Source organism: Orcinus orca, chromosome 5 (genome assembly GCF_937001465.1).
Source record: "Orcinus orca chromosome 5, mOrcOrc1.1, whole genome shotgun sequence".
NCBI lineage: Eukaryota > Metazoa > Chordata > Mammalia > Artiodactyla > Delphinidae > Orcinus > Orcinus orca.
In genome coordinates, this window is record NC_064563.1 from 31,953,538 (window position 1) to 31,969,759 (window position 16,222).

At 41.4% G+C, this 16,222-nt stretch overlaps 1 protein-coding gene across 4 annotated transcripts in view; it reads right to left on the reverse strand.

Annotated features, from left to right (window-relative positions):
* SLC35G2 (solute carrier family 35 member G2) overlaps positions 1–15,188 on the reverse strand; it is a 32,657-nt gene extending 17,469 nt beyond the window's left edge. The window contains exon 1 of one of the 4 annotated variants that reach the window (XM_004278942.3): positions 14,491–15,188. The gene's annotated coding sequence lies outside the window, so the exon portion shown is untranslated. Of the gene's footprint in view, positions 1–5,538; positions 5,811–13,203; positions 14,167–14,200 lie in introns of those variants that run through there. The other 3 variants (XM_033404085.2, XM_049710101.1, XM_049710102.1) reach the window with 3 other exon arrangements.
* Positions 15,189–16,222: the final 1,034 nt, after the last annotated feature.

Consider the following 16,222-nt stretch of genomic DNA (forward strand, 5'->3'; position numbering starts at 1 on the left):
TCTAGGAAATGTGCCTGGAGGCCCAGATTAAAATCTGCTCCTCCAGCCCTTCCAATGATTTGAGAGACTTCTGATTCCTTATATTATATCTCTTCCTGATTGAAAGAGCCAGAGTGATTTTTGTTATCTGTAACTAAACCTTGCCATATACACAGATGCACTGTGTATTACACCATGTGATATGTAAAATTGAATCCCACCAGTCAAGGAACCTCTCCTGCTTATTCTGCTTTTAACAATATTATTTTAATACAGATGCCAATAAAGCATTAATATTTTGAAATTTATGGAAGAGTATTCATTCACATATAATGCCAGTCTAATGAACCAAAGACTGAAGATAATGCTGGTGATCCCTTCCAATAGTCTTAAATTGCTATTAATTCTTTTCTTGATGAGACAGGGTGGTGAACAACAGTAATTCATAGTAGACAATTTGCTTACATTTTGTTCCTCATGTGGTTACTGTTTCAAAAAAATAGGCTAAAATTTATCAAGAAAGTTAGAATAGATTTTTGAAAGAATCAACCAGGATTGGTTGGTAGTCTGGAGTAAGAATAACATAAGATTTTCATAAAGATGGGTAGACAGCACTTTGAGCTCATACTGAAGAAATACATGTCAATTGTAAATAACTTAGGACTGCTAATTAAGACAGAATCCGAATAATTCCTTCAAGCCATCCTCTACTAGAAACCTTTTAAATTTTATGTGATTACTTAGATAGTTCTCTGGAAATACAACTATCAAGGCAAGTTTATTATAACTTCCTTACGCATTCTGTCTACTCAAATCTTCATCTAGGCCCAGCTAGCAAACCAGGCCAAGAGACAAGTATTAGAAGTCACTCAGACCTCTGATTTTTTTAAAGTGCTGTTTCTGAGAAGACTCAGAGCCACAGAGAAGTCAGGAGCCATCACAGTATGACTCCATCTCCTCCCACATCCATGCTGGGCAGGACTTTTCAGCACATCTCAAGTTTTCTGGGTTTTGCAACAGCCCAGGGTAGCTCCTTAAATCTGCCATGCCTACTCTCTCAACAGATCTAGGCACCACCTAAAGGGAGTTTGCCAAGTCACAATCTCCTTTGTGGTCTGTGAGTTCCACGAAGGCAAGAGAGTTCTCATTCATATTTGTATTCTTAGCACACAGAGCACACTTAACAAATATTGAACAAAAATAAAGACTCATTCCTGAACTGCATTCTACAACCGCTCCTTGAACTCTGTCCCATCCTGCTATCAGTTATCACAAGCTCTGCTGTTCATTCTCCCATTTCTGTCCTGGTTTCACCTCTGAGATTGTCCTCACACTGTTATCTTTGCTGCTTGGCTGCAATTCTGAGTCTCTGTGCTAGAGATACTGGTTCCAGAACCCTGAGGAAGCCTTCTCCTGGTTTGGCCTGCCACTGGACTCTATGCTGGCCCCATGCTGGCCCAGGATTGTCACAGCAGCCCAGCCAAGATATATCTGGGAGAGGGGTCAGCATCCCTGCAAACTTCTTGGATTGAGACAACTTTCATCTGAGCTACATTATTGAAGAATTTTCAATCTAAAAATAGGAAAGCCCTTCAACCTCATTCCTCATGCCTCCTTGTCTTGTGAAAGAGATCCTGAACCACCCACCAAGAAAGAAATAAGGAAATGGCAATGAAATCAGACTGAATGAACAGAGGGAGTAAGGGTATTCACTGAAACGTTGGCATTGAGCATTTGGAATTTAAAAGACCAAAAAAAGTCTTGGTTTTACCTTTTTTTTTTTTTCCATTTTCAAAATGTTTCGGTGGCTAAAATAAGTTATACTTCGAATTCACTTAAGAGCAATGAATGTTAATATATTAGAAGTTACTTCATGAAATAAGGACAACGTCTTTACTTCAAAATACTTCAAAGTAGTCATCTGAATATTTGACAGAAATATTATATTTTATTAATCCTGTGTTGAAATGATTGCTTAATTACTTAGTATTTTCATTTACACTAGCCAGAAGTGATTACTCTCCACATTTTAGATTTTTCAGAGTAAAAATGATACAATCTTAGACTGGACTTTAAGTTGGCTATAAACTGGGTTTTTTCACACATAATTTGTGAATATAACTGATGGTAGCTACTCTTAGGTGTTTATCCCCAAAATGTTACATTGGGGGTCCTTGGGGATGAATTCTGATCTTTATATTCACATTGTTGGCCAGTAATAAACTGACATTTGGCCTAAAAATTAGTAGGATATGTAATCCTTCACTCTATCCATGCACTTCTTGCTCTTGAGAAAAAATAATTTACTCTGGGAGTCTGAGAGATAGCTAGCTTCTTGCATCGTGGAATTTGATTTTAGTGCTCTGACCCTGATAGTCCAGCTCTTCACTAGGGCTCACTTTTGTATTACTGTAGCAACAGCTAGCTTTTGTCTCCATAGTCAATGACTGCATCTCCTGACCCTGCCAACCGTCTCTCAAATTCACCTTCTTTTTTTTTGTTTGGTTTTTGGTTTTTTTTTGTGGTACGTGGGCCTCTCACTGTTGCGGCCTCTCCCGCTGCGGAGCACATGCTCCAGACGTGCAGGCTCAGTGGCCATGGCTCACGGGCCCAGCCGCTCCGTGGCATGTGGGATGTTCCCGGACCGGGGCACGAACCCGTGTCCCCTGCATCGGCAGGCGGACTCTCAACCACTGTGCCACCAGGGAAGCCCTCAAATTCACCTTCTTACTTAGAAGAAACAGGGGAGGAATGTGGATGAACCACTCTAAATCCATCATCATTGCTCTATTTTGCTGGTGACAGGTCTGTGGTGACATCCTGTGTGAGGATCACTCCCTGTGCTAACAGATGCACAACAGCACCAGAATGGTATGACAGCTCACTCACTCCAGGTGAGAAGAGGTTCGGGGCACACTAGGCTGAATGATAAACTCCTCAGCATGCTAGCTAACATCGCTTAGAAGAGGGATACTTAGGTGAGAAAGAATTCTTATTCTGGGCTGAACAGCAGAAGCTGCCCAAATGGATGTGGGTCAAGGCTCCTTAGATGGAGCTGAGATAGGCTGAAGTTGGGGTCGTGGCTGGCTGAGCTGGGGATGAAGGCTGCTTAGCTGAACTAAGAAGGGCAATAGATACTGGATTCCAGAGTAGGCCAGGCCGGGAGGAACAAGGTAGAATGTGGTCTAAGGGAGCTAAGAAGAATTGCGCTATGCTGGGCTATGGGAGAATGAGAGCAAGGCCTCAGGATGTTGCTGGGCTGTGTCGGTATGGGTTATAGGAGAGGAGAGAATTACAGCTAAAGGACTTGGAGATGAGGTGAGGTAAGGAGAGAGATCGGATGGGATGGGTATGGGGTCGGGGAAAGGCAGGAAGGAGTAGTGGAGAGATGCACCAAACAGGAGGCCTAGCGCAAGTTTGAGCTGGAGACTCGGCTGACAGTTCTAGGGCAGGAGGTTAGGAAAGGGATAGCCAGGGACTATCAGCTGTGCAGGAGCTGCTAGGAGTCAACAGCTGGCTCTGGGAAGGACAAGAATGAGAAAAAAGAAATCATTAAATTTGTAGGAGCAGAAGGTGGGAAAGGGGGCTGGGGATGAGAGTTATCATTCTGGTTAGAGCTGGCCTAAATATTCTATGTTACCATCACCTTGGAAGTTCTGGGCATGTTAGTTGCTGTGTAGGCAAAACTGGAGAAGCCCGTCTCCTCTGTACTCAATCGTGGCTAATGACTTTAGTAGACTCTAATGAACCGTGCATACCAGGAAAGGAAAAGGTTAACTGAGATTGAAAAAAAGCCTTATGTGGCAGTTTTCAGATAAGCGGGTTGACTTGGCTTGTGTGAGGGTGATGATGCCTGATTTGGAAAAGAGCAATTTATGTTGTACCGTTTTAAAATCCATTCTGGCACACTGTGATGAATGTGTTGGCTGGCAGCTAAGAACTTGCTGAAATGCAAGAGTCTTTCACCGATTATAATCGACACTTCCCCTTCCAGGAAAGAGCCTTTCTCATCTCTGAAGCAGTGGACTTATCAATTTGCATAAAATATGCCATTCCCATTGAATATATATTTATCATCTACCACTTACTTTCCTACTGTCTTTTTTTTTTTTTTTTTTTTTTTTGCAGTACGCAGGCCTCTCACTGTTGTGGCCTCTCCCGTTGCGGAGCACAGGCTCCGGATGTGCAGGCTCAGCGGCCATGGCTCACGGGCCCAGCCGCTCCGCGGCACGTGGGATCCTCCTGGACCGGGCCACGAACCCGCGTCCCCGGCATTGGCAGGTGGACTCTCAACCACTGCGCCACCAGGGAAGCCCCCTACTGTCTTTTTTTTCTAAAAAAAGCAGAATTAGTTTACAGTGAATCAGCATCTTTAAATTCAGCTGTGCTGGGTGAATCTGTCAAGAGTGGCAGGAAGTCATCGCTAGAAGGGGGAGGGGAAGGAATAAAATGATCCTTTTCTGTTTCCATGATCTTTTCTGTATGTATCTAAGTGGTTAAATCACCAATTAGGTTAGATGCTAATTAAATATAAAACAGATTACAGCACTGTTCTGATATCTTGTTAAAGTTGTACTTATTGGTTGTTTATTCTTTACCTAATTCTCACTAGAGAGGATCAAATAGCCCAGCTGAGTTCAAAGAAGGCTGCCAACCCCCCAGGTCTTACACCAGTCCCTGAACAAAAAAGGAACACCCAGGATCAACAGCCTACTCTCAAATCCCTCAAATACTACATATACCACCTGCTCACATTCGCCCTGTTCTGGCTGCTGTTTATCCATGAAAAAGCCAAGCCTGAATTTTCTCGAGGCCAAGATTTATGAAAATGCCAAATGAATCAGTTCAAAATTGTACACATTTGGTTTCATTTGATCATAACTGATTCTTCACACTGTAGACACCACTCACATCTCAAATTTTATTAAACTCAAATAACGTAAAGCAATTGAAAAATGGTGAACAGATGGCAACTTGTTTCAAACTGTAAGTCAGATTTTGAATGAAACTTGACAACATCTGGTTGCTTAAGTGGCATACCTACATTTATTAAAGTCGTTCCACTCCTTTAATGCTATTTAGAGAACACACACAAATATATAATGCTACTGCAAAGCTGAAAAGAGACTTTATAAAGTCCCATCACTGGCAGGGACATTGTATAGGAAGGAAAAGCACAGTATAATCCATCCCATCAGCAGTTAATTTTACCAGCAACATGTACCAAAATTTAAAATGTGTGAACTCTTTGACCCAGCAATGCCATTTCCAGGAATATATCCTAAGGAGATCACTAGTAAAGTACATAAAGATGGCAAGCAATGATATTCATCATGGCTTTCTTTACACAATGAAAAACTGGAAATAACCTAATTGTCCTTTAATGAGGGACCTGTTAAATAAAAACATCAATGCAATATTATGCAGTCATCAAAAAAGATACTATATATGTATATATAGACATTAAAAAACCTTCATGTCACATTGCTAAGAAAAAGAAGGGTATAAAAGAGTATTCATGGTATGACTTTATATAAAACAATTTATATCTATACTTACAGATGGTGAAATTTCAATTATTCAGCACTTTCTTCTTTTTACTTTTTAGGTTAATTTTCCACATAAGCATGCATTTACTTTAAAATCCAGGAAAAAAATCAAGCTATTTTCATTAGAGGAAAAAAAGTCATTACTCGGTATTTCAGTTAGACAAAATGTCACCCAGGAAGCCAAATGTAGCTCTTATATTTCTGTGCCTTCTGTTGCAAAGAAAATTGTGGATAAACAGACCATATTACAGAGAGAAACTGGATGGATGGTGTGTAGAACCCAAACCAAAACAGAGGTGAAATACTACATAAACTAAGGAGGATGCCTTTATTATACATAGTGTTTGAAAGAATTAATTCATTGCGCATGTGTGCGTGCTTTATTATATTTTCAGGGCTAACAAAAAAAAATAGTATGGATCCTAAATGACAGCAAAGAATATAATCATCATTAGTTTTTCTTACATAAGTTACCACTCTATAAATCTCTGTGTTAATGTGGAAAAATCTGACCTGAACAGATGGACCTCATGCTGTTTTCTAAAACATGAACAGATTTCTGATCTTCTGGACCAGGAAATGGAGTCAGCACTAAAACAGCGGACACCATCATCCATCTCCTAGAATTTCAATTTAAGGAGCTGCTAATAAAAGCAATATTTCCTCTTTAAAAATAATAGCACAGTGATATGTTTCTGTCCTAACGGAATGTGCTCTCAATATAGTAAAAACATAGTGGAGATTTGTTGCAGTGGAGGTGCTGGCTGATTACTGAACTGCACCAATTTTGGAGAATCCCCTCACTGTCGTTCTTGGCAGGTAGCATCATTTGGCAGCTTCCATCCTTCACTCTCCAAGTTTCTCATGGAAGGCACAGTCCTGAGGGCTGCCAATCTGCCTGGTTAAATCTTCATCCCATTAGCCCAAGGGCCCCCTTTCCTTGAGCATCTTCACAGGAGCAGTTTCACAATAGATACCCTTGGGCTTGAAGTCCCAATAAAGGGCTCTCAGTCAAGTAATTAGCAACTTTGCATTTCCCCCCCCCCCCAGCTCCACCACTTTCTAGCTGTGTAACTTAAGGCTGTGAGGAGGCTGGTGGAGGCAGCAAGACTGGGTCTGAGGAGGAAATTGGGGCCAAGGGGATGGCCCACGAGGTCAGGATATTGGTTATATAAAGGGAGAATGAGGAAATAGTTCAATACCCTGAAGATAATGGGAACCAGATTTCTTACCATCAGAGAAGGAAGATACAAACAGAAAAAGGGTGAAGACTAGAATGAGCACTGTGGTGTTGGTGTGCAGTTGAAGATATTAGAATAAACACATTTTAATATAAATAGATGAATAGATATAGAAATAAATATAGATGTGCTTAAGAGTTTCCCAGTTCTGTCTGCTAAGATGGCCCTAAAGTAACAATACTCCAGTAGCAATGACCACACCTAGCACCCAGATCTTGCATTCTCTACTAAAAGGAAGCTGGGCTCTTTGGAAAAATAGCTTTTGAAATGACTGAAATGGTTGGGGCAGGAAAAGTACAAGATGAGCCTGGAATATCTTACACTAGAAAGTACTCTGATAATAGAGATGTCAAAACAACACAACAAGCAGCTTGAATGGGATTCGAATGGCCAAATCTGTAACAATTTCAGCATCAAAGTCAATAATCATTAATCATAGTAATTGGTTATAATCCACCTAATAGAATAGAAATCCACAAGTCCAAACTAATGTAAATAAATGAATAAACAAACAAATAAATAAAGGAAGAGAAAACTCTCCCTTACAACAGAATACCAACTAGTAAAGGTCAAATGAATGTTGGAATTGGAAAAATTGCCATTTGGCAATCATCATAGTAATAATTTATTTGAGCAAGAACCATCATAAAATAAGTGACCAAAAGTTTGTTGAAGAATAGGATGTTTACATAGTCTCAAAGTGTCTCCCCACAAAATGCTTATAATTACAAAGGGAAAAATAACAACTTTACAGTGGAGAAGTTATCACCTTAACCAAGTCATCAAAGTTAACATCACCAGCAAAAAGACAAATCAATATTGTATCCCTTAATAAGATCCACTGAAAAAAACACAGTATTGCTTCTATCATTTTCCTGACAAAAATGTGTAACTATGCCAAAAATGCATAACGTGCATCAGACAAACCTAAATGAGGAACGTCTTACAAAATTAATGGCCTGAACTTTCAAAAATGTCAAGGTCACTAAAGACAAGGAAGAAATGAGGAACTGTCACAAATTAAAGATTAAAGAAACAGGACAACTAAATGCAATTCATAACCCTGGATTTAACTCCAGACGAGAAATAAAAAACATTTTTCTGAAGAGGAAATTATTGGGGGAAATGGCATATATTGAATGAGGTTTGCGGATTCAATGGCAGAATTATATCAGTCTTAAGTTCCTCATTTTGGTGATAATTCTGTGGTTATGCAGGAGGGTGTCTTGTCTTTAAGGAAAACTACTTAAGTGTAGTCTTCCTGCTTAAGTACTTAGGGGTAATTAGGCATCACATCTGCAGCTTATTATCAACTGGTTCAGAAAAAAAGAGAAAGTATATGAATGAATGACAAAGCAAGCATTGTAAAATGTTTATAATTGGAGAACTTGGGATGAAGTATATATAAGAATTACCCTTCACCCCAAGAGTTCATTGGACTATGCATGCAAGTTTTCTGTAAGTTTGAAATTATTTCTAAATAAAATATGAAAAAATATACTGGGGATAACAGAATCTACCTAGATTTTTTGGGAGAAGTACATGAGTTAATATGTGTGAGGTGCTTAAAGCAGAGCTAGGTATACAGTAAATGCTAAATAAATGTTAGCGATGATGGTGATAGTGGTAATGAAATCCTGAACTTTACATCACAACTCATCTGAATCAGGACAAGCTGACTCTGGTTCACTTACTTGTTTTCTCTTTTTAGATTCAATTTAGAAATTGAAAAAAATATTTATTTACATTTGAGATGCTAACAACATTATTAAACTTGTTTACTGTAGTTTAAGCACACAGTGTTCATGTAGAACAATATTTTATAAACTGTTGTCCTCAAGAAAAAAGGATGTTAGTAGTATGTTTTAAATAATCAAGATCAAGTTTTTGAAATTTTCATCCTTCATTAATTTAGGCAATATGATAATAATGAGATTATATGATAAGTACATACATATATATATATTTCTTTATCCAAATACAGTATATACATTAACATGTATATATTTACTATAGGGTAACTATATACAAATTATAATAATATGCATAGAATTAAAGACCATGAGAGTTGAAAAAGGCTGTGGAGTTCATCTACTCCAATTTCTTTGAAAGTAACTCTAGCCTCTACAGCAACCCCAACAAATAGTACAGTTTCCATTTGAACTTACAGTCACAGAAAACTTATTCCTTCTCAAGGCAGCCACCTGGGAGTCATTCTGATTGTTAGAAAATTCTTTTTTAACATTGAGTCAAAAATCTCTCTATATGTAATCTCCAGTGTCTGTTCCTACATATTTGCTCTGGGATCACTAATTAATTCCCTCTTCCACATGACATTTCAGTATCAGGAACTACTATTTCCTACCCTCCCCGTCCCAGGTCTCCTATCATGAGTTTTCTCTTCTACAAACTGAAAATCTTCTCTTTCTCAATTATTCCACGTATAATCGTGGTTTTCATCTTACCTTAACCATTCTTCTCTGAACATATACCGGTTTCTATGATCTCTCCTAGTCAGGAGATCCTGTTTCTATGAGGGCAGCCTGAGATCACACCAGCTATTCTGGCAGCCTCATGCATTTATGTTTATTCCTTCATTTGGTCAATATTTACTAGGTGCCTATGATGTGGAAGGCACTGTGCTAAGATAGTATGAGAGATAAAATTAAGAAAACAGGGACTACCCTGGTGGCGCAGTGGTTAAGAATCCGCCTGCCAATGCAAGGGACACGGGTTCCAGCCCTGGTCCGGGAAGATCCCACATGCCGCGGAGCAGCTAAGCCCTTGCGCCACAACTACTGAAGCCCGTGCTCCGCAACAAGAGAAGCCACCACAATGAGAAGCCTGCACACTGCAGTGAAAAGTAGCCCCTGATCACCGCAACTAGAGAAAGCCCATGTGCAGCAATGAAGACCCAATGCAGCCAAAAATAATTAATTTTTAAATTTTTTAAAAAACAGACAATGGTAATAAAAGATAACTTTTAAAAAAATCTAGAAAACATACGCTTTCTCTTAAAGAACTTACATGTTCATTTTGGAGAAAAGAAATATGCTAACAAGTACCACAAAACAGACACAACAAGTGCTATACACATTAAAGGAAGTTATACAATTAAATATGTATTTGCTTTAACATCAGAGTACTAGAGAACAAAGCAAAAGTAATGGCAATTTCAGACTAGACAATTTCAGACTAGCATGAGAATCAGTAAAAAGCAGCAGCTTGGGATTTAAGCAACATTAAGAGAGAAATTTCCAGATTAGGAGAATTATTCACAGATTCAGAAGACACAAACAGTTCATAGTTTTACCCTTAAGAGCTCTGACAATGGGATCAATAATCACTTGTCCAGAGTGATTTACATGCAACTTTATAGAAAGGCAAGAAAATAAATAGACTAGACTACTATGCACCAGGCTTATACCAAGGGCTCAGTGTGTATTATCTTACTTAACCCCACAACAACCCCAACAAGGCAGGCACTAATATCAGTCCCTCTTTAAAAAGAAAAAAAATTAAGTGAAGATCAGCAAGCTTCAGTAACTTGCCCAAGCTTACAAGGAGCTAACTATGGCAGTCAGCCTTCAAATCCAGACTGTCAGCTTCCACTCCAACTTGAGGCCATCAACTACTTACTACCCAACAAAGCAATATCTGGCAAATTCCCACCCACGTCCCCACAAACTTCCAGGCGAACTACTTGGAGAAGGCTCTCACTAAACAATCTGTTCCTCCTCTGGACTCAAGAACAGTTTCTACAGGACTCTGTTACAGTCCTTGATACAAGGTATCAATGTGAATTGTGTATGTAACACAAACCCCTGATAAAGTGTTCCTGCTCCAAGAACAGAGATTGTGTCCTTATCTTCTTCTTGGAATCCCCAGGCCCTAGGGCATTGCCAGACTCAACAAATGCTAGGAGAATGGCATAGCTGGTCCCCTTTGAAGAAAGTCACCCTTTTAACCAGAGACCTCTAATTCTGGGTCTAATTAGTTGTGGTGCAGAGCTTTGGTTGCCACAATGCTGCAACCTAACTCTATCTTCTATCTCTTAACTCTAACTAAATTAAGGGAATCTGGGAGTTCCCTGGCAGTCCAGTGGTTAGGACTCCACGTTTCCACTGCAGTGGGCACAGGTTTGATCCCTGGTCAGGGAACTAAGATAATGCAAGCCTCATGGTGCAGCCAATAAAATGATTTTTTTAAATTTTTTTATACAAGGGAAGGGGAAAGATATATTTGACTACATAAAAACTGAAATTTTCCATACAGCAGAAAATATAAAGTTTAAAAATAAAAAAATCAAGAAAAAATTGCAACATGTAACAGAGTCTTCAGTATACAAAGAGTTTTTACAAATAAGAAAAAGAATATAAGAAAAATAGAAAAATAAGGATACGAGCTGGAAACTCACAAAACAAAAATAAGTATGACCAATAAATATATAAAAAGATGCTCTTTACTGCCTATCCAATTGGAAGAAAACCCTGATTTTGGTGATAGTGTGGGGATACTGACATTCTAATTCAGTGTTTATGTTGGTATATATTGGTACATCTTTTCTGTAGAACAATCTAGAAATAGTGTTCTTCCAACAAATATTTCTTGAATACACATATATTTGACACTGTGTAGATACTGAGAACATAGTAAAGAATAAAGCACACAAGGGAGGAGACGAAATAATTGAACAAATAAATAAACAAATCAATGTATCAAAACATAAAATGTACATATCCATTGAATGATCAATTTCACTTCTAGAATTTTTTTTCTAAGAAAATAAATAAGTGCACAAATGTTTGTTCAAAGATATTATTTGCAGAACTGTCTAATAGCAGCAAAAATTGGAAATAAATAAATGTTCATTATTATAAGATTGCTTAAACCAATTATGTTCTGCCCACATAGTGCAATATTATACAACACTTAATGATGATGACCTAGTTTTATATGTATTGGTTTGAAAGACATTAATGATAAATTACATAGTGAAAATGCAACCAACAGAAGATTGGTCCATTTAAAATGCATGTGTGTTCATCTAAGAGAAAATCTGTTAAAGTATGGAAGTTCCATAAAAAACTAAAAATAGAGTTACCATATGATCCAGCAATCCCACTCCTGGGCATATATCCAGAAAAAATGAAAGCTCTAATTCAAAAAGATACATGCACCCCAGTGTTCATAGAGGCACTATTTACAATAGGCAAGACATTGAAGCAACCAAACTGTCCATCAACAAATGAATGGATAAAGAAGATGTGAGATATAGAGATATAGGTATAGATATAGATAGATAGATACACAAGGGAATATTACTCAGCCATAAAAAAGAATGAAACAATGTAATCTGTAGCAATATGTATGGACCTAGAGATTATCATACTAAGTGAAGTAAGTCAGACAAAGACAAATATTATATGATATCATTTACATGTGCAATCTAAAAAAATAATACAAATGAACTTAATTACAAAACAGACGCACAGACCTAGAAAACAAACTTATGGTTACCAAAGGGGAAGTGGGGGATAAATTGGAGTATGGGATTAACGCACACTACCATATGCACACTACCATATATAAAATAGATAAATAACAAGGATTTACTGTAGAGCACAGGGAACTATATTCAATATCTTGTAATAAACTATAATGGAAAAGAATCAGAAAAAAGAATATAATGCATATATGTATAACTGAATCACTCTGCTGCACTCCTGAAACTAACACAATATGGTAAATCAACTATGCTTCAATTTTTTAAAAATCTATTTACAATGGTTTTCTCTGGTTTTATGTATTTCTCTGTCACCTAAATTTCTTACAGTGAGCATACATTTTATGAGAGAAAAACCACAGATATTCAATGTTTTGAAAAGTATATATGTAATCTTTACAGAGTTCACAAACCATATCCCACCAGTATATTTGAAATTGTCAGCATTATGATACATCTTAGTCATATTTTCTTCAGATTATAACTTTCCATAAGATCGTTAGCTAGCTATTCTGTATTAAATTTTTCATTAATTCTTTTTGTTTAAACTTCCTTTAGCAACATCTTTTTTGTATCAATATCAATTTTACATCTTTCTAGACTATCTTTGTTCTGGAATTAAAATATGTGTAAATACTTCGTTGCTCAGCAAAATACCAAACACTTTAATTCACCTGTTCCCAAGGTTCTGTGACTTGGGAACAGATAACTATGGAAGTTAATGGTTCTGCGGAGTTCAGAAACGTGTCAAAAAATAAAGATGGATTACACAAGAAGCTCTGGGGAAAATGTGTGACTTGTAGTGTGTGATAGCACTGAAAACCAATGAGTGTATTTACATGTGCGTAATGTTTGTGTGCATATGCACATACATGCATCCTACATATGCTATGCATATGCATACGTGAGAGTTCATGTTTATGCTCACCCTGTGTCCTCCCATGTAGGTAAATCAAACCTGTTATGCATATGCTTTATCTGCACCCCCGGGCGAGCCACATTTGCCTTCATGTTATCTGCGGGAAACCAGCATCAATCCATCCGCAAAGGGTTTCAGTGTCGAGCCAGGGAGCCGGCGCCACTCTGGCCACCTGCCTTGGAGAGCGGCTACTCAAAGGTGCGGAGTAGAACCGCAAGGCAGGCCGCCGCCCGGGAAGTAAGCCGACGAAGGAGCTTGAAGCACTTCAGCACCACGGACACGGGCAACCCCAATCGAGTCCTTTCGAGCCGTAAAGCTGGCGGAGACCGCCCCTTCCCCAGGCGTCCCCAGCCCTCTTCGCCTAGTGCGTCACTATCTCCGGGCCCTCAATCGTCACTGAGACGCCAGCTTTCCATCCCGCTCCTCGCCAAGCCCGGCAAAAGCCTGGCCGGAGATGCGGGTCCGCGCAGCGCTCCCACTCGCCCTTCCTGCTGGCCTGCGCCACCCTGCCATCCTCTTCTCTCTAAAGAGGCCAAACGGGCGCACGAGGCGTAGAAATTCTACAGCCCGGAGCCGGGTCAGGGAGGGTCCTGTTTTCCTCCCCGGAGGTGGGGAAGGCTGAGCGGACTTGCTCTGAGCCTCCACCCGCTACATTCGGCCGCGGCCTGGCCCTTCCTCCTTGCCCTCGCCTTTCGTTGGGGAAAGATTTCTCCAAACCGTTTAATCTCCGCGAAAATCTCAACCCACATAGACTGGCGTCCAAGAGGCAGAGACAGACAACAGAGTAAAGGCAAATACTCATTCTCGGCCCTATTTCTAAAACCATCCAGCATTCTTAAAAGTTTGTATTTGAAATTGATCCCATGGCGCCATAGGGACTCTCCCTTGTTTGGGTGGGTTCCTGGGCGAAAGGAAAGCAGTAGCTCCTGGCCTTTATCAGAGAGGCTGGGGAAGGACCCATACATGCGACGGTGGCAGGAAACGGGGGCGCACAGCTGATACTGACCCTACCGAACCGGCGTCCAGGTTTTCCAAGAGAGCAGTGCCGGGAAGTGGCGGCCCCGCAGCCGTTCAGGCGTCGAGCAGAGCCTCCGCAAAGGCTTGTAAAGGGGGCGGGGCGCTTCGCCCAGGGCCCGGCCTAACCCCCAAAGAGGGAGTCGGCCTCTTAAGTGCCTCGGCTAAAAGCGAGCGTGTGGGGTTCGGGGTACGCTCCCACTCCTTACGGGTGGGGCGGCCCGGCAGGCAGGGTCAAGGTCCCAGTCCACTGCTGCCGACCGGCTGCCGGGGCCCGGTTACCTGTGCGTCGCGGCGAGGAAGGAGCGCCCGGTGCTCCGGCCGGGGCTGCCCGCTGCCGCGCGCCTAGTCCAGGCTCTGAGCCCACTGAGGCCACCGCGCGCTTCGCCAGGAAAACCGCGGCAGGGGCGGCTCAGGCCGCCTGGCTGGGCAGGGAGAGCGGCGCCGCAGGCACGAACCCTGCGCCTGCGCTCTCCGCTGCTCCCCCTCGCTTCCCACCGGCAGGTGCCCAAGTGGAAGACCAAAGGGGAGCGCCGGGGATTTGTGCCCCTTACTCGCGCGGTGGGAGGGCCCAGGCGCCGCGAAAGTGCCTTCCGGGATCGCTTTAGCCTATGCCCTTCGAGAGACCCGGTCTGCCGGAGTGACATGGTTTTGAAGCAATCGCCGGTCTGCCGGAGTGACATGGTTTTCTGGAAGGGGGCAGGGAGGCAGCCTCAATCCATTTCCACCTGTCCCTTTGCGTTTAAAAGTCGCAAGTCGATTCCTTGATATTTAAAATATGTCTAGCATCAGTAAATCGTGGTCCGGGAAGGTCTTCGGGCATCCCCCGGCTCCACCTGGTGTTTTACCGATGAGGTCTCTGGGGCAAGGGTCTTGACGCTGCAGATCTGGTTCCTGGACGGAGGTCTATATACCCCAATCCCGTGCTGAATGAATACAGCTTCTTGGAAACAGGGACACGAGGACAGGCAGGAAGGCCATCAGCATAGGCCAGGCAAGAAAGGGTGAGGCCTGAACCAAGGTGCTAGCTGTAGGAAAAGATAGGAAATGACTGCTGGTTTTTCCTCTGTCCTTCCAGATCCACTCACCACCCTGTTCTGTGACTCAGGACTGACTTTTATGGACGACGTCAACTGTCCTCTGGCTTTTGTCTGGTTTTGGCCAATGGGAGGCATGTGCAGGAGGTCCACCACAGGGCAGAATGTTGATCACAGGGCAGGATGTTATTCAGGACCTCTCCCCTACATTCTCAGAGGGCCATTCTATTAGCAGTGGCTACATTCTTTATCTGAACGCCATTACTCCAATCCTGTGGCCCTCTCCTACAGTTCATTCTTAGTCCTGTTTACCACTTGCTGCCCTTGCCCCTGCAGGCCTCGCTCCCAGATGTTTCCTTTAAACCTGCCCACACCTTTTTAAATAGTCTATTCCTTAAGTTCTCAACTATCCCCTGGATGTGCCATGCCATCTTTATCCTACCACCTTTTTCCTACTATTCCAGGACACTATAATACTTCACTGCGGTTGGGAAGATTCATAAGAAAAAAAAATGTGTCAAAGAAAGATGAGACTTTTGGGACTTCCCTGGTGGTCCAGTGGTTAAGACTCCATGCTCCCAGTGCAGGGTGCCCTGGTCAGGGAACTAGATCCTGCATGCTGCAACTAAGAGCCTGCATGGCACAATTAAAATATCCTGCATGCTGCAACTAAAGATCCCGCATGCCCCAACTAAAGATCCTGCATGCTGCTACGAAGATTCCACATGCCACAACTAAGACCTGGTGGAGCCAAATAAATAAATAAATAAATGTTGGAAGGAAGGAAGAAAGAAAGAAGGAAGGGACTTTTAAAAGGTGAGATGTCTCCCAGAGTCATCTTGATAGCTCCCAGGCTCCAGGCAGCCATCATGCTAGGTGATCTCCCCACCAAGTTCCCCCAGCCTGAGGGTATCAAAGACAGTTTGAATAGACCCAAGAATGGGATTCAGACTACTCAGAATCAATGTGTTCCACAA